At 38.9% G+C, this 19,741-nt stretch overlaps 1 protein-coding gene across 17 annotated transcripts in view; it reads right to left on the bottom strand.

The window, feature by feature from the left end:
- Positions 1 to 19,741, bottom strand: part of DNAJB9 (DnaJ heat shock protein family (Hsp40) member B9) — a 707,453-nt gene that overhangs the window by 204,858 nt on the left and 482,854 nt on the right. For all 17 annotated transcript variants that reach the window (XR_011246618.1, XR_011246616.1, XR_011246608.1 and 14 more), the window contains 2 exons: positions 5,304 to 5,378; positions 4,682 to 4,738 (listed from right to left, as the gene is read on the bottom strand). The gene's annotated coding sequence lies outside the window, so the exon portion shown is untranslated. The remainder of the gene's footprint in view (positions 1 to 4,681; positions 4,739 to 5,303; positions 5,379 to 19,741) is intronic.

The raw sequence follows: 19,741 nt of genomic DNA, 5'->3' as shown, positions 1-19,741 counted from the left end.
GAAGAAGAGGACCTTTATCTAATTCACATAAGTGTACCTTGTAGGGCAGTGATTGTCTGAACAGTTATATATGCTGATTTACATTTTAGGAAGATCACCTTTTTGCAGTGTGGAAAACAGATTTGAGTATGTTTAGACAGATAGGACAGATTCAAGTAAAATATACTTAGCCCAAATGAAGATGATGCAGGCCTTGAGTACATGAGTAGTTGTAGAAATTGGACAGAGAGAATGCAAGAAATATTTAGATGGTAAATGGATAGAAATCCCAGATTTCTACAAGCAAAAATCTTTATATTTGAAGTTGACATCAAACATCTCCCTGCCTTTCTAATGAAACAAAAACAATCCAAATATTGCATGGAATAAACTAAAGCAGAATTTCTGAGTAGGTCTGCACCTTTATTCCCATCTTGCCCCTTGGTTCTTCATGACCATTTTTTCAAATTTATTTTTTTAGTTTCCATATATATGTGTTAGCATACGGTATGCAGACCTACTACAGAATGGACTTGAGGATGTGGGGAGGGGGAAGGGTAAGCTGGGACAAAGTAAGAGAGTGGCATGGACATATATACACTACTAAACATAAAATAGATACCTAGTGGGAAGCAGCCACATAGCACAGGGAGATCAGCTTGGTGCTTTGTGACCACCTAGAGGGGTGGGATAGGGAGGGTGGGAGGGAGGGAGATGCAAGAGGGAAGAGATATGGGAACATATGTATATGTATAACTGATTCACTTTGTTGTAAAGCAGAAACTAACACACCATCATAAAGCAATTATACTCCAATAAAGATGTTAAAAAAAAAAGAATTTCTGAGTAGGTCATAGATATTATATTTGTGGCACTAAATAATTTCAGGTTTATTCAAAACTTTAACATAAAAATGAATAGTAAGATTGCAGTTAATTTAAGTACAGAATATGTACAATTGAAGTACACAGTCATGTAGTTTCTATTATTCATAGAAGTACCCCCAAATGAAGGACCAGACGGAACTGTTAGGGAGAAAATTGCACCAGACACTTGTTAAAATTGACAAGGAAGACTATTCAAGACTATTGCAATAGGGGAGAGAGACTGAACTCAACTTCCCTGAAACAAAAGAGAGAAGGATTTGCTGGGATGAGTGAATGAAAAAGTACTGGAGGACTCTGAGAAGGGGGTGAGGAGTTTGCCCACAGTGATTGGGCCATTTGTGTTTGCTACTTGTTAGGCTCCTACCCTTGCACAGAAACTAGGAAACAGAGGCCCTATCTTTCTTGATGACTGCACTGCAAAAAGATGGCTCCCAGGTCCTTGAGAAACACATTTCTGGGTTGCAGAAGACTTACACCTCAAAAGAGCAGAGAAAGAACTTACAACTGCAAGTTTTCTAAAGTAAAGGCTCTAAGAAAAGGGAGGTCATGAACCTATAGTCAGAGGTCATGAGAGGAAGAATAAGGCCATCTTAGTCAAAACACTCAAGAACTAGAGGCTAAAAGCAAAATAAGATGCCTGGAATAAGACCTTATGAATATAAATAATGTAACTGCCAATTTTGTGTTTAGCTGCAGTAGTAAAACAGCATAAGGTAAATAAAAACACATTCCTTTTTATAGTAATGAGAAAGATGAATGCCAACAGGAAAAACAAATGATCTCCTGATTTTCAATTTATGAATTTTATAGCTGCTAATTCATCTTGAAAGACTTCAGACTGAAGCAAGCTTCAGAAATATGCAAAGCCTGGCACTCTGTTCTAATAAGGAGACAAGTTTTTCCCTGTGTCCCTGAGGCAGAAACAGTTATTTGACATAATCTTTTCTAATTATTGGAGTGGATTTTCTCCATCTAATCATGTGTGTTCTGTCTCAGCTCTAAATGAGCAGAAATGATTTGGATAGTGAGTCTGTCACAAAGAAGCAAATAAACCAACTAGACAAAGGTAGTTATAGCTTTATGTGAGGGAACCATCTACTGCTATCAAAATTAGTGACAATGCTACTTCAAGCTAATAGCTAACTTCAAGATTTTTGTACTTTGTAACAGCAGACAATATTAATACTTTAATGTTTTATTTTCATTTCCCAAGACAGTTGTTATGGGTTGAACTGTGTCCCCTCAAAAAAAGGTATGCTGCAGTCCTAAACCCCAGTACCTCAGAATGTGACCTTATTTGGAGATAGAGTCTTTACAGAGGTAATCAAGTTAAAATGAGGTCATTAGGGTGGTCCCTAATACAATATGGCTGGTGAGGGAAACTTGGACATGGATACAGACAGGCATAGAGGGAAGATAGCCATCTACAAGCCAAGAAGAGGGGCCCGCAATCCATACTTTCCTCAGAACAAACAGCCTGCAGGAGGAACCAAGCCTGCTGACATCTTGATTCCAGACTTCTAGCCGTCAGAACTGTGAGACAATAAATGTCTCTTGTTTAAGCCACTCAATGTGTACTACTTTTTTAGTGGTAGCACTAGCAAACTAATACAAGAGTGCTAGGACTAAAAGAATTAGAAAGTATTTTTTAAAATTTGGGGGTTACTGTCTTCTTACTCAACTGTAGTTTTAAAAAAAATGTTATGTTTCTCACTTTTATTGACCTTTGTGCCATGTTTTAATGTTCATTTAGTTTGATTCATTCAGCTGTTTTTTCAAAGCAATTTTACTTGAATTTGGTTTCTAAAAATGAACCTGTGATGATTCTTGAATCTTTGTGTAAATAAATCTTTACTAAATCCAAGTGGCCTGTTGAGTCAGAATCTTAAATCCTTTTTAACTGGCTTAAGAAGAACTTGGTAACACACAAACACACACACCTCTAAATCTTTGGTGAACAATAAATATGCCCAGGTCCATAGAAAATAATTAACTTTTCTATCATGTTATATAAAAAGCCGAACACAATTCCTCTTCCAAATGTGAAAACTATAGTCCTGGAGATACATATTTGTACATTTAAATACTTATCATTATTGAGAACCAAAGTAAGCTTAGGTATGAAGTGTTGTCAGTTACTTTACCATGAATATATACAAACGTTCAATTCATTTGTGTACATGTTTATACACACATCTGTATATTTAAAACTCAAAAAATAAAAATTATACTTAATATACAAAGGCATGGAAATTTATTGAAAAATACAGGTTTACCTTTAAAATAACTGTCAAATCAACCACTGCATTTTTCATGATGTAATCTAATTTTTATTCCATATTCTGAATTAGAAAGATTTACAAATAATTCCAGCTTGTTACCAAAAGAGGGGAAAAAAATTCAACCTACTAGTACTGGATTATATTAATCAGCTACTAAGAAGAAATTTTCAACGACGAAAATGTCTGGTATATAAATTGTTTAATATTCAAAGTCTCAGTGTTATATTTCTTCTATAAATGATACTGCCTTCAGGTTTATCTTACTTCCTAATGTTCTTGATGGCAGAAAACTGAATTTTGAAATCTTTAAATAGATGAAAGCCAATCATAAATAATGCATTTTTGCATTTAGATAAGATATTCTGTTTGGCTATTTTAACGTTTTTTAAAAAAAGAAGCAGCAGCAGCTATTCTGTGTAGGTGTTTTTGCAACAAATCAAACACTAATCATCATTTTGCTTGTATTTTGCTATTTGTCATCAGGACTGCCCTATCATAAAATAATCTCTGTCAGTGACAGATTAATTGGTTTTCTCTGTGTCTCATTTCAGAATATTTAAAGTGGTATGCTGAGCTAGACATCCTAGTACGGGTTCTCTGGTAGTACCTCTCATGCATATTTTGTAGAAAAGTTCTGATAAGCCAAGGCTTATATTTGTATATCTGTGACTCCCTCTTCTTCCCAGCTCCCCCTGGGATGTAATAAAACCAGGCCAGGAATGCTGTCACAACCTGGATCTCCCGGGGAGCGGGGTCTGGACCTCATCCCTCGTGCCAGGGAACGGAGAAGGGCTCTTGTCTTGTCCTTGGAGCCTTAGCTCCTGCTGTTCCCTCTCCTGGAACGCTCTTCCCTAGAGAGTCTCTTGCCTCAATCTCTCATCTCCTTCAAGTCTTTTCTCAAATCTCTTCTTTATAAGAAGAAATCTAACTGCAAATTCAATACAGCAAACTGTCCCTCTCCTCCTAGCATTTGAGGTCTCCCTTATACTCTCTAATTTTTCTTCTTAAAGTTGCATTTTCCACATTTTAAAATATTATATGGTTTTATAATTTATTCTATTTCTATTTTTATCACCCTGATAAATTCTGTGAATGCAGATATCCCTTTCTGTTTGTTTCTTCCTGTATCCTATGTGTTAGGAATACTGTCTGACACATAGTTGACACTCACTAAATATTTGTGAATGACTGAATAAATGACCAGCTACAGAGAAAAGTGCTTGCTACTCCTTGTTGCCTGGATAAGCAAACAAACAAACAAGCCCCCCTATGGAGTCTTTGAGGAACTAGGAGTCTGCATCTGCCTGCCTGCTGTGGATTTCAAGCTACTCTGGTGAGCTGAAGAGACAGAAGAGGAACTGCATTTCCTACTCACTGGCTGTTAGTCCAAAAAAGAAGCTGCTTTGCTTTCCACCATATGCTGGTTGGCTGCTATAGGAGATATGTCAGCAATCTGATCTTAGTGACTTCTAAAGAATCACAAAATTATGACAACAAATGAAAAATGCACCTCATTAAAAGGCACTCACTTACCTAAGAGAGGAAGACCAAATTGAATATCTAGTATGGGCAGCTCCCACTGAAAGAGAACTGAAGAAAAGGCAGGAAAGAATGTTACAAAGCAAGAGAAAATGAAAGATGTTACAAAGAATGTTACAAAGCAAAACAAAACAAATAGTACCAGAACTCTTTCAGAAAATAACAAAGGAGGGAAGATATCCCTCTCATTTTTTGAAGCCAGCATTACGTTTACATCAAAGCCAGCAAAAGACATTACATAAAAAGAAAGCTATAGATAGATATCCCTCATGAACATAGGTAGAAAATTTCATGACCAAATGTTGGCAAATTAAATTTAACAATATATTAAAAATATTATGCAACATGACCATATCAGATTTATCTCAGAATACAGGTTAGTATAGCATTCAAATAGCAATGAATATAATCCACTGTATTTTCAGACTAAAAAAGAAAAAAACACAATGATTTCAATAACTGTAGAAAGAGCATTTACCAAAACCCAACATCCATTCCTGATTATAAAATCTCTCACCAATCTAATAACAGAAGGGAACTTTCCCAAACCAAGCAAGAACATCTATGAAAACCCAATGCTAACATTATATTTAATGTTGAAACACTGAATGCTCACCTATAATTTCATGAACAAGGCAGGGATATCTGCTCTCACCACTTGTATTCATCTTAATAATAGAGGTCCTAGACCCTGCAATAAGGGAAAAAAGGGAAGGTGAAGAAAAATCATAAATATCAGAAAGGAAAAAATGAAACTATCTTAATTCAGAGATAAATATGATCTTACATGAAGTAAATTATAAGGGATGTGCAAAAAAAGCTATAAAGTAATAAGTTTAGGGACATCAAATATTCAAGGTCAGTATGAAAATTTATTTCTAAATACTAACAACAAAATTGGGAATTGAAAACAAAAATACTATTTTACTAATTACATCAAAATTATATACTACTTAGAGATAACTTTAACAAAATATGGGGAAGGACTGTACACTGAAAACTATAGAACATTGTTGAAAGAAATTTTAAAAGACCAACACAGAGATACAGTATATCCCCTGATCAGGAGAATAAATTAAAATGGCAATTCTCCCCAAATTGATATACAAATTTATTGCAAACCCTTTCAAAATTACAGCAGGCTTTTGTGCAGAAACTGGCAAGCTGATTCTAAAATATACATCAAAAGATGAGTAACCCAGAATAGCCAAAATAATATTGAAATAAACTGTAGCACTTATACTGCCCAGTTTCAAAATTATTATAAAGCTATTACAATCAAGAATTGTGGTTCTAGCAAGAGAAGAAACACATAGATCAATGGAACAGAACTGAGAATCCAGAAATTAATTCTTACATTCATGGTAAATTCAGTTTTAACAAAGATGCCCAAGAACCCAATGAATAAAGGATAGTCTTTTCAACAAATGATACTCACACCAGTGTATAACTACATATGAAAAGACAAATCTAGCCTCTTAACTCACAACATATGCAAAGATTAACTCATATTGGATCATAGACAAATATAAGAACTAAAACTATTTCAAAAATTGGGCAAAATATGTGAATAGACACTTCAGCAAAGTAAAAGTATATACTTATATGTGGCAAATAAGCACATGAAATTGTGCTCCACATCATTTATCATTAGAGGAATGAAAATTAAAATCACAATGAGATACCATTACAAACAATTTAAAATAGTTAAAAGAATAAAAAGACGAAGTTTTGGAAAGAATGTACAGCAAGTGGAACTCTTATACATTGCTGGCAGGAATGCAAACTGGTATAGTCATGTTGGAAAGCAGTTTGGCAGTGTCTTATAAAGATAAACATGCACTCAACATACAACCCAGCTGTTGCACTCCCAGGAGAAATAGAAACATCTCTCTACACAAAAAAGTTATATTTGAATGGTCTTAGCAGCTTTATTCATAATAGGATAAAACTGAAAAAAAACCCAATCCTTATGAACTGGTGAGTGGGTAAACAATGGGTGACAGACCAATATAATAGGATAAGCAATCAAAAGTAACAAACTACTGATATTCACATAAATACATGATTTTTTGCATAGATGAATCTTAAAAGCATTATACTAAATGAAAAGTCAGAATCACCAAAAAGTAGATACTGTATGACTCCAATTTATGTAAAATTCTAGACAAGGCAAAACTATAAAGATGGAAAGGTCAGTGGTTGACTGTTCCGTGGATGGAGGAGAGGATGAACTGTAAATGGGGACATGGAACTGGGTGATGCAAATGTTCTTAGGCTTTCGCCAATTTTTGAATTATACTGTGTCTAAATTATATCTCATATAGTGGAGAATTTTGAAAAATGCTATGCAAGTACCGCTACCTATCCAAACTCACACTACACAAACTCTCCTTATTTGAACTTAGGGACCTGAATTCCAGACAGCTACCTTCTGAAACACAAGGAGAGCAAGAGTACTGGCGACACGGAGAAGAGAAGCATCCTTGCACGGCCTTCACTGCTGGACTTTATAATGCAGGCCCCCTGCTGCACTTACCTCCACAGCGTGCATGTGTAGCCTTCACCCAAATATCTTCAAAATCTCTGGCAGCCTTTGCACCCCACTCACACCCCATCACCAAAACCAAAACAAAAAACAACAAAAACAAAACCCAGATCAAAAGACAGATTAGCCTTCCGGGAAGATGGCGGAAGAGAAAGACGCTGAGATCACCTTCCTCCCCACAGATACACCTGAAATACATCTACACGTGGAACAACTCCTATAGAACACCTACTGAACGCTGGCAGAAGACCTCAGACCTCCCAAAAGGCAAGAACCCCCCCCCCCCCATACCTGGGTAGGGCAAAAGAAAAAAGAATAAACAGAGACAAAAGGATAGGGACAGCACCTGCACCAGTGGGAGGGAGCTGTGAAGGAGGAAACGTTTCCACACACTAGAAGCCCCTTCGCAGGCGGAGACTGCGGGTGGCGGAGGGGGAAAGCTTCGGCGGCCCGGAGGAGAGCACAGCAACAGGCGTGCGGAGGGCAAAGCGGAGAGATTACCGCACAGAGGATCAGGGCCGACAGGCACTCACCAGCCTGAGAGGCTTGTCTGCTCACCCGCCGGGGCGGGCGCGGCCGGGGAAAAGTCTGGACCTGCCGAAGAGGCAAGAGACTTCTTCCCTCTTTGTTTCCTGGTGCGCGAGGAGAGGGGATTAAGAGCGCTGCTTGAAGGAGCTCCAGAGACGGGCGCGAGCCTCGGCTAAAAGCACGGACCCCAGAGACGGGCATGAGACGCTAAAGCTGTTGCTGCCGCCACCAAGAAGCCTGTTTGCGAGCACAGGTCACTATCCACACCCCCCTTCCGGGGAGCCCGTCCATGCCGCCACTGCCAGGGTCCCGGGATCCAAAAACAACTACCCCGGGAGCACGCACGGCGCGCCTTACGCTGGTGCAACGTCACGCCGGCCTCTGCCGCGCAGGCTCGCCCAGCACTCCATGCCCCTCCCTCCCCACGGCCTGAGTGAGCCAGAGCCCCCGCATCAGCGGCTCCTTTAACCCCGTCCTGTCTGAGCGATGAAGAGACGCCCTCCGGCGACGTACACGCAGAGGCGGGGCCAAATCCAAAGCTGAACCCCGGCAGCTGTGCGAACAAAGAAGAGGGAAAGCTCTTCCAGCAGCCTCAGGTGCAGCGGATTAAATCTCCACAATCAACTTGATGTACCCTGCATCTGTGGAATACCTGAATAGAAAACGAATCATCCCAAATTGAGGAGGTGGACTTTGAGAGCAAGATTTATGATTTTTTCCTTTTCCCCTTTTTGTGAGTGTGTGTGTGCTTCTGTGTGAGATTTTGTCTGTATAGCTTTGCTTCCACCATTTGTCCTAGGGTTCTATCCTTCCTTTTTCTTTTAAATTTTTTTCTTAATAATTATTTTTTTTTATTTTAATAACTTTATTATATTTTATCTTACTTTATTTTATTTTACTTTATCTTCTTTCTTTCTTTCTTTTATTCCTTCCTTCCCTCCTTCCTTCTTTCCTCCCTCCCTCCCTTCTTTTTTTCTTTCTTTCTACTTCTACTAATTCTTTCTTTCTACTTTTTCTCCCTTTTATTCTGAGCCGTGTAGATGAAAGGCTCTTGGGGCTGCAGCCAGGAGTCAGTGCTGTGCCTCTGAGGTGGGAGAGCCAACTTCAGGACACTGGTCCACAAGAGACCTCCCAGCTCCACATAATATCAAATGGTGAAAATCTCCCAGAGATCTCCATCTCAACACGAGCACCCAGCTTCACTCAACGACCAGCAAGCTACAGTGCTGGACACCCTATGCCAAACAACTAGCAAAACAGGAACACAAACCCACCCATTATCAGACAGGCTGCCTAAAATCATAATAAGTCCACAGACACCCCAAAACACACCACCAGATGTGGACCTGCCCACCAGAGAGACAAGATCCAGCCTCATCCACCAGAACACAGGCACTAGTCCCCTCCACCAGGAAACCTACACAAACCACTGAACCAACCTTAGCCACTGGGAACAGACACCAAAAACAACAGGAACTACGAACCTGCAGCCTGCAAAAGGGAGACCCGAAACACAGTAAGATAAGCAAAATGAGAAGACAGAAAAAGACACAGCGGATGAAGGAGCAAGATAAACACCCACCAGACCTAACAAATCAAGAGGTAATAGGCAGTCTACCTGAAAAAGAATTCAGAATAACGATAGTAAAGATGATCCAAAATCTTGGAAATAAAATAGACAAAATGCAAGAAACATTTAATAAGGACCTAGAAGAACTAAAGATGAAACAAACAACGATGAACAACACAATAAATGAAATGAAAAATACTCTAGATGGGATCAATAGCAGAATAACTGAGGCAGAAGAACGGATAAGTGACCTGGAAGATAATGTAATGGAATAACTGAGGACATGGAAAGGAGACGTGACCCACGAGCCCCCCTCTGCCCAGCAAACTGGGGGCTGGCGAATAAGCCAGAACTGCAAACAGTCCTGATTGCTTTGAGCCCCCCCCCCCGCCGGCAAACCGGGGGCATGCGAATAAGCCAGAACTGTAAACAGTCCTGAATGCATTGAGCCCTCCCCCTCCCCCCCTGGCAAACTGGGGGCCTGCGAATAAGCATTGAGTGCTTTGGGCACTGATCCATGAGATGTCCTCAGAATAATCAGAATGGTGGGAACGCAAGGAAATGTCCTTGTGCTACTTCAGTATAATCAAAATAATGGTGGGAACTTTGTGCTGCTTTTGCGCTCAAGGACGAAGCATGGCATGTGTTCAAGAAAGCCCATTATTGCTTGTATAATCAATAGAAGCATATGTTGCTGCTTTGGCATTTCTGGAATGTTAAGAAAATAAGTCTTAAAATGTAAACATAGATAATGCTTTAATAAAAGCTACCACAGCAGGACAGACGGCGCTGTTTTGCCTGAGCTAGCGGCAGCCCTCTACTGCTGTGTTTCGGCACAATTCATCTCGTGTGATGAGCTTACTTTCGGCCCTGTCATAAGATAAACTACAGCATTTGGCGCCCGAACAGGGACCTGAAGGTAAGTAATCGCGTGATCGCGGGACCGAAGGGGAAATTGGTCTGCTCAAGAGTAAGCGAAACCTTCGGGAGCAGTAGAGTAACTGTAATGGGGAATTCCCATTCAGTAGAATTTCAATACATTAGATTCCTGAAACAGTTATTATGGAGTTCAGGAGTGAAAGTGAAACCAGAATCTTTTGATGAATTGTTTGCGCTGGTTCGTAAACATTGTTACTGGTTTCAACCTACTGGTCATAACCAGTTGAATTTAAAAGTTTGGAAACAGGTTATGCAAGACTTAAGAAGAGCTCATCAGCATGGAGACCCTATATCTGTCCGAGTTTGGTCTCTTTGTAAATTAATTTCCCTTGCCCTGGAACCATTACAATCTGAAACGGAAAGTGAAAATGGGGCGTGCCCTCAGCGTCCGAATTCTGCTCCCGATCATTCTGCTGCTTTTCGTACTCTGTTTCGTGAGTCTCCTATAGAGGACCTTCCTCCGCCTCCTCCTCCCCTTGTGTCTGAGACAGAAGAGGATTTTTCAGGTTCCAGTGATTAAGGGGCTTTTTCTGATGATGATAAAGGTTAGGAGCAGACTAGCAAACAAAATGAGATGCCACTTTCTCAACAGAATGAGATTTCTGATATACTTTCAAAGTTAAAAAATTTGATGGTTAAATTGGAAGAAAATAAAAACAATGGTACCACTCCTTTATATCAGGAGCCATGTCCTACTATTCCTTTGGCTTCTCCTTTAGAATTAGCAGCTTATCCTGTTGGAGCCTCTCGTCAGTTTCGCTTTCCTCTAAAACCTGAATCTAATAGACTATTGTTGGAAGAAGAGATGAATAAGGAAGAAAAGCAATATTCTGAATCAGTTTTTGCTTTCCCTATTGTTAGACAAGCTATGCCTGCTAATGATCAATTTCCGAATAGATATGTAAAAGTTGAGTATAACCCTCATGATGTAAAAATTTTTTAAATTTTAAAAGAAGCCATTAATGCATATGGGATGCATTCTAATTATGTTCAAGGTCTTTTGTCTAGGTATGCTTCCAAAAACATATTAATTCCTCAGGATTGGAGGCGCTTGCCAAGACTGTTCTTGAACCTGGACAATATATGCAGTTTAAGACTTGGTGGAAAAGAAGAAGGCGCCTCCACTGACCTGGGGGCAAATGAAAAAGTTTAAAGGCACTGCTAAAAATTTTGTCATTTCACAGGGTAAACCCCTCGCTAGCACCAATCTTTTTGTAGCCATGTTGGCAGTGTTGTCTGCACAGGTAATAAGCATATCAGCCAATGAGATAAATTGTACTAACCATACTTATTGGACTTACATTCCTAACCCTCCTCTTAATATGGGGGTTACCTGGTGGGATGCCCCAATTCTTGTATATGTAAATGAGTCTGGATCATTGCCTGGTCCTTTTGATGATAGAGGCCCTTTGAAGCTGGAAGAAGGAAGGATAATAGAGAATTACACGGTGGGTGTTAATGGACCTCCTATTTGTATGGGAAAGGGAGATCATTGCCTTAAAATGAATTATCAGGCATGGTTAAGTGTTGTCAAAAACGAAAGCAGATATCATGGGTTATATCCTTTGAGTGCTTATAGTTTTAAAAGTTCTAATTCCACTCTTAATGAGAATGTTTCCGCACCTTACTTGCCTCCATGCCAGGTGCCTCTCGTGGATCGATTATCGGATTGGGTCCATTGGACTCGATGCCGAGGAGAAATGGCTCGGGTTCTTGTTAATACTTCTTGGGGAAGCATCATTGATTGGAGCCCTTTTGGCTCCGCCCGAGGAAAAAGGGGTCTGAAGAATTTACACTGGCATAGAGAGGATAACACTATTTATAGCAATACTATTAATGATACCATAGTATGGCATGCTGGAGGGTTTTCTCCTCCAGGTCCTCATTTAAATGGATATCCTATCCAAAAGGACTTGTGGAAGCTTATGGCAACTTTGAAAAAGATTAATGCTTGGGTAGGACATATAGTTAACAAATCTGGAAATCACAGTTTGACTTTTCATAGAAATGTTATTCGGTATACTCGTAATTGTGTGAAATTACCTTATATATTGTTAAAGGGACCAGCTGTATGGAATGAGACTCAAGGTATTATAATGTGTAAAAATTGCTCTCTGTATACCTGCATTAACCCTACTATATCTTTTAACATATCTACTGAAAGTTTGTATATCTTATGAGCTCGGACAGGTCTTTGGCTTCCTGTCAATCTTGGAAGGGAATAGCAAATATCTCTTCCTATGGCTGTTTTGCAATATTTAGCTGATGCATTAAAAAGAAGTAAAAGATTTGTAGGAATGTTGATTGCAGGTGTCATGGGTATTATAGCCATAACAGCTACTGCTGCAGTAGCTGGAGTTGCTTTAGAACAATCTATTCAGACCATTGATTATATAACTGATTGGCATAAAAATTCTGAAATGCTTTGGTCCTCTCAACGACAAATTGATTCGGAAATACATTCGGAAATAGCAGACTTACAAGCTGTGTTTATGTTGGGGGACCAACTTGTAAATTTACAAAGACAAAAGAAGCTACGTTGTGACTGGAATCAAAGTGCCTTTTGTGTCACTTCGGTTCCATATAATCAGTCTGCATTCCCCTGGGCAAAAATAAAAAAGCATCTATTACATCACAAAAATTTGACAGAAGAAATTGTGAATTTACAAGGGAAAATTCAACAAACTTTTCAGAAGAAATTACAACGACTTAATTCACAAGAAGTATGGACTGGAATTATTCAAGGACTTAATAATCTAAATCCCATGTCTAAATTACATGCTTTATTTGGTTCTACTGCAGGATTGCTAATGCTCATTATAATAATAATCATATGTTTAATTGTAGTCCAACAACGAGTGAAAGCTACCCGCCATGCAACATTGCAACAAGCTGCCGTGTTCTTGATGCTGCACAAGCTGCAAAAAAAAGGGGGAAATGTAGTGGAATAACTGAGGACATGGAAAGGGGACGTGACCCATGAGCCCCACCCCCCCAGCAAACTGGGGGCTGGCGAATAAGCCAGAACTGCAAACAGTCCTGATTGCTTTGAGCCCCCCGGGCAAACTGGGGGCATGCGGATAAGCCAGAACTGTAAACAGTCCTGAATGCATTGAGCCCTCCCCCTCCCCCCCTGGCAAACTGGGGGCCTGCGAATAAGCATTGAGTGCTTTGGGCACTGATCCATGAGATGTCCTCAGAATAATCAGAATGGTGGGAACGCAAGGAAATGTCCTTGTGCTACTTCAGTATAATCAAAATAATGGTGGGAACTTTGTGCTGCTTTTGCGCTCAAGGACGAAGCATGGCATGTGTTCAAGAAAGCCCATTATTGCTTGTATAATCAATAGAAGCATATGTTGCTGCTTTGGCATTTCTGGAATGTTAAGAAAATAAGTCTTAAAATGTAAACATAGATAATGCTTTAATAAAAGCTACCACAGCAGGACAGACGGCGCTGTTTTGCCTGAGCTAGCGGCAGCCCTCTACTGCTGTGTTTCGGCACAATTCATCTCCTGTGATGAGCTCACTTTCGACCCTGTCATAAGATAAACTACAACAGATAAGATAGTGGAAATAACTACTGCAGAGCAGAATAAAGAAAAAAGAATGAAAAGAACTGACGACAGTCTCAGAGACCTCTGGGACAACACTAAACGCACCAACATTCGAATTATAGGGGTTCCAGAAGAAGAAGAGAAAAAGAAAGGGACTGAGAAAATCTTTGAAGAGATTATAGTTGAAAACTTCCCTAATATGGGAAAGGAAATAGTTAATCAAGTCCAGGAAGCACAGAGAGTCCCATACAGGATAAATCCAAGGAGAAATACGCCAAGACACATATTAATCAAACTGTCAAAAATTAAATACAAAGAAAACATATTAAAAGCAGCAAGGGAAAAACAACGAATAACACACAAGGGAATCCCCATAAGGTTAACAGCTGATCTTTCAGCAGAAACTCTGCAAGCCAGAAGGGACTGGCAGGACACATTTAAAGTGATGAAAGAGAAGAACCTGCAACCAAGATTACTCTACCCAGCAAGGATCTCATTCAGATTTGATGGAGAAATTAAAACCTTTACAGACAAGCAAAAGCTGAGAGAGTTCAGCACCACCAAACCAGCTTTACAACAACTGCTAAACGAACTTCTCTAGGCAAGAAACACAAGAGACGGAAAAGACCTACAATAACGAACCCAAAATAATTAAGAAAATGGGAATAGGAACATACATATCGATGATTACTTTAAATGTAAATGGACTAAATGATCCCACCAAAAGACACAGATTAGCTGAATGGATAAAAAAATAAGACCCATATATTTGCTGTCTACAAGAGACCCACTTCAGAGCTAGAGACACATATACACTGAAAGTAAGGGGATGGAAAAAGATATTTCATGCAAATGGAAATCAAAAGAAAGCTAGAGTAGCAATTCTCGTATCAGACAAAATAGACTTTAAAATAAAAACTATTAGAAGAGACAAAGAAGGACACTACAGAATGATCAAGGGATTGATCCAAGAAGAAGATATAACAACTGTAAATATTTATGCACCCAACATAGGAGCACCTCAATACATAAGGCAAATACTAGCAGCCATAAAAGGGGAAATTGACAGTAACACATTCATAGTACGGGACTTTAACACCCCACTTTCACCAATGGACAGACCATCCAAAATGAAAATAAATAAGGAGACACAAGCTTTAAATGATACATTAAACAAGATGGACTTAATTGATATTTATAGGACATTCCATCCAAAAACAACAGAATACACATTTTTCTCAAGTGCACATGGAACATTTTCCAGGATAGATCATATCTTGGGTCACAAGTCAAGCCTTGGTAAATTTAAGAAAATTGAAATTGTTTCAAGTACCTTTTCCGACCACAACCCTATGAGACTAGATATCAATTACAGGAAAAGATCTGTAACAAATACAAACACATGGAGGCTAAACAATACACTAATAACAAAGTGATCACTGAAGAAATCAAAGAGGAAATTTAAAAAATACCTAGAAACAAATGACAATGGAGACACAACGACCCAAAATCTATGGGATGGAGCAAAAGCAGTTCTAAGAGGGAAGTTTATAGCGATACAATCCTATCTTAAGAAACAGAAAACATCTCGAATAAAGAACCTAACCTTGCACCCAAAGCAATTACAGAAAGAAGAACAAAAAAACCCCAAAGTTAGCAGAAAGAAAGAAATCATAAAAATCAGATCAGAAATAAATGAAAAAGAAATGAAGGAAATGATAGCAAAGATCAATAAAACTAAAAGCTTCTTTTTTGAGAAGATAAACAAAACTGATAAACCATTAGCCAGACTCATCAAGAAAAAAAGGGAGAAGACTCAAATCAATAGAATTAAAAATGAAAAAGGAGAAATAACAACTGACACTGCAGAAATACAGAAGATCATGAGAGATTACTACAAGCAACTCTATGCCAATAAAATAGACAACCTGGAAGAAATGGACAAATTCTTAGAAATGCACAACATGCCAAGACTGAATCAGGAAGAAATAGAAAATTTGAACAGACCAATCACAAGCACTGAAATTGAAACTGTGATTAAAAATCTTCCAACAAACAAAAGCCCAGGACCAGATGGCTTCACAGGCAAATTCTATCAAACATTTAGAGAAGAGCTAACACCTATCCTTCTCAAAGTCTTCCAAAATACAGCAGAGGGAGGAACACTCCCACAATCATTCTACGAGGCCACCATTGGTTTTGATACCAAAACCAGACAAGGATGTCACAACGAAAGAAAACTACAGGCCAATATCACTGATGAACATAGATGCAAAAAACCTCAACAAAATACTAGCCAACAGAATCCAACAACACATTAAAAGGATCATATACCATGATCAAGTGGGGTTTATTCCAGGAATGCAAGGATTCTTCAATATACACAAAACAATCAACGTGATAAACCATATTAACAAATTGAAGGAGAAAAACCATAAGATCATCTCAATAGATGCAGAGAAAGCGTTCAACAAAATTCAACACCCATTTATGATAAAAACCCTGCAGAAAGTAGGCATAGAGGGAACTTTCCTCAACATAATAAAGGCCATATATGACAAACCCACAGCCAACATCGTCCTCAATGGTGAAAAACTGAAAGCATTTCCACTAAGATCAGGAACAAGACAAGGTTGCCCACTCTCACCACTCTTATTCAACATCGTTTTGGAAGTTTTAGCCACAGCAGTCAGAGAAGAAAAGGAAATAAAAGGAATCCAAATTGGGAAAGAAGAAGTAAAGCTGTCACTGTTTGCAGATGACATGATACTATACATAGAGAATCCTAAAGATGCTTCCAGAAAACGACTAGAGCTAATCAATGAATTTGGAAAAGTAGCAGGATACAAAAGTAATGCACAGAAATCTCTGGTATTCCTATACACTAATGATGAAAAATCTGAAAGTGAAACCAAGAAAACACTCCCATTTACCATTGCAACAAAAAGAATAAAATATCTAGGAAGAAACCTACCTAAGGACACAAAAGACCTGTATGCAGAAAATTATAAGACACTGATGAAGGAAATTAAAGATGATACAAATAGATGGAGAGATATACCATGTTCTTGGATTGGAATAATCAACATTGTGAAAATGACTCTACTACCCAAAGCAATCTACAGATTCAATGCAATCCCTAACAAACTACCACTGGCATTTTTCACAAAACCATAACAAAAAATTTCACAGTTTCTATGGAAACACAAAAGACCCCGAATAGCCAAATCAATCTTGAGAACGAAAAATGGAGCTGGAGGAATCAGGCTCCCTGACTTCAGACTATACTACAAAGCTACAGTAATCAAGACAGTATGGTACTGGCACAAAAACAGAAAGATAGATCAATGGAACAGGATAAAAAGCCCAGAGATAAACCCACGCACATATGGTCACCTTATCTTTGATAAAGGAGGCAGGAATGTCCAGTGGAGAAAGGACAGCCTCTTCAATAAGTGGCGCTGAGAAAACTGGACAGGTACATGTAAAAGTATGAGATTAGATCACTCCCTAACACCATACACAAAAGTAAGGTCAAAATGGATTAAAGACCTAAATGTAAGGCCAGAACCTATCAAACTCTTAGAGGAAAACATAGGCATAACACTCTATGACATAATCACAGCAAGATCCTTTTTGACCCACCTCTTAGAGAAATGGAAATAAAAACAAAAATAAACAAATGGGACCTAATGAAAGTTCAAGTCTTTTGCACAGCAAAGGAAACCATAAACAAGACCAAAAGACAACCCTCAGAATGGGAGAAAATATTTGCAAGTGAAGCAACTGACAAAGGATTAATTTCCAAAATTTATAAGCAGCTCATGCAGCTCAATAACAAAAAAACAAACAACCCAATCCAAAAATGGGCAGAAGACCTAAATAGACATTTCTCCAAAGAAGATATACAGACTGCCAACAAACACATGAAAGAACGCTCAACTTCATTAATCATTAGAGAAATGCAAATCAAAACTACTATGAGATATCATCTCACACCAGTCAGAATGGCCATCATCAAAAAATCTAGAAACAATAAATGCTGGAGAGGGTGTGGTGAAAAGGGAACTCTCTTGCACTGTTGGTGGGAATGTAAATTGATACAGCCACTGTGAAGAACTGTATGGAGGTTCCTTAAAAAACTACAAATAGGGCTTCCCTGGTGGTGCAGTGTTTTAGAGTCCGCCTGCCGATGCAGGGGACACGGGTTCGTGCCCCAGTTCGGGAAGATCCCACATGCTGCGGAGCGGTTGCGCCTGTGAGTCATAGCCACTGAGCCTGCGCATCCAGAGCCTGTTGCTCCGCAACGGGAGAGGCCACAACAGTGTGAGGCCCGCGTACCACAACAAAACAAAACAAAACTACAAATCAAACTACCATATGACCCAGCAATCCCACTACTGGGCATATACCCTGAGAAAACCAGAATTCAAAAAGAGACATGTACCAAAATGTTCATTTCAGGTCTATTTACAATAGCCCGGAGATGGAAACAACCTGGAAAAAGAAACGAAATTGAGCTATTTGTAATGAGGTGGATAGACCTAGAGTCTGTCATACAGAGTGAAGTAAGTCAGAAAGAGAAAGACAAATACCGTATGCTAACACATATATATGGAATTTAAGAAAAAAAAAAAAAAAGTCATGAAGAACCTAGAGGTAAGAGAGGAATAAAGACACAGACCTACTAGAGAATGGACTTGAGGATATGGGTACGGGGAAGCGTAAGCTGTGACAAAGCGAGAGAGAGGCATGGACATATACACACTAACAAACGTAGTAAGGTGGATGTCTGGTGGGAAGCAGCCGCATGGCACAGGGATATTGGCTCGGTGCTTTGTGACAGCCTGGAGGGGTGGGATAGGGAGTGTTGGAGGGAGGGAGACGCAAGAGGGAAGAGATATGGGAACATATGTATATGTATAACTGATTCACTTTGTTATAAAGCAGAAACACAACATTGTAAAGCAATCATACTCCAATAAAGACATAAAAATAAAAACAAAACCCAAATCTCATACAGATTTTTTTTTTTTTTTTTTTTTTTTTTTTTTTGCGGTATGTGGGCCTCTCACCGTTGTGGCCTCTCCCATTGCGGAGTATAGGGTCCGGACGTGCAGGCTCAGGGGCCATGGCTCACGGGCCCAGCTACTCCACAGCATGTGGGATCTTCCCGGACCGGGGCACGAACCCGTGTCCCCTGCATCGGCAGGCGGACTCTCAACCACTGAGCCACCAGAGAAGACCCTCATACAGATTTAATGTTTGTATGATCTTCCACAGAGGAAATAATATTTTCCTTCCAGGAGCTCCTCTGAGACTTTACTTGCCTCTAACTTAAAACTTTTCAAATTCAATGTGTATTATTATATTTTATTTCCATTTATCTACTCTATTGGATTGCTCCTTATTATGAAAGCTATTTCTGGTAATTAGTTTTTGTGGCCTTACAATGCTTTGGTACAGTGGCACTGACTCAGTAAAGCATATTTCAATGTTTTTTCATGTGTGTGATTGGTCTAATTGTCTTCAGGAACTTCTTCCTACAATCCAAGCTATTAGATATAACCATCTTTTCTTACAAACTAATATTTCTTATAAAGTCTGAGAATTTAATGCCATTTTGAACATTTATTTGTTTACATTAAACAAATTTTATATTAAATTAAAATGTATTTAATTATCATATTGAACATTTGTTTCTGTTTATATTAAATTCAAATTCTATTATAGATTAGAAAAGAGAAAAGTGTATGTGTGAGTGTGTGTATGTGTGTCCCTTTTATAAATTATACCATATGCCTATCAGATTATCAGTTACTTGAATATTTATTATAAGGTGTCCACTTAATATGAAAAATATTATGAGTGCATTTCTGTAATTTTTTCTTCCATCTTTTCCTCCTCTCTCC

This window comes from Delphinus delphis, chromosome 9, assembly GCF_949987515.2.
Source record: "Delphinus delphis chromosome 9, mDelDel1.2, whole genome shotgun sequence".
NCBI classification, from domain to species: domain Eukaryota; kingdom Metazoa; phylum Chordata; class Mammalia; order Artiodactyla; family Delphinidae; genus Delphinus; species Delphinus delphis.
This window is presented reverse-complemented; position numbering and strand designations above follow the sequence as displayed.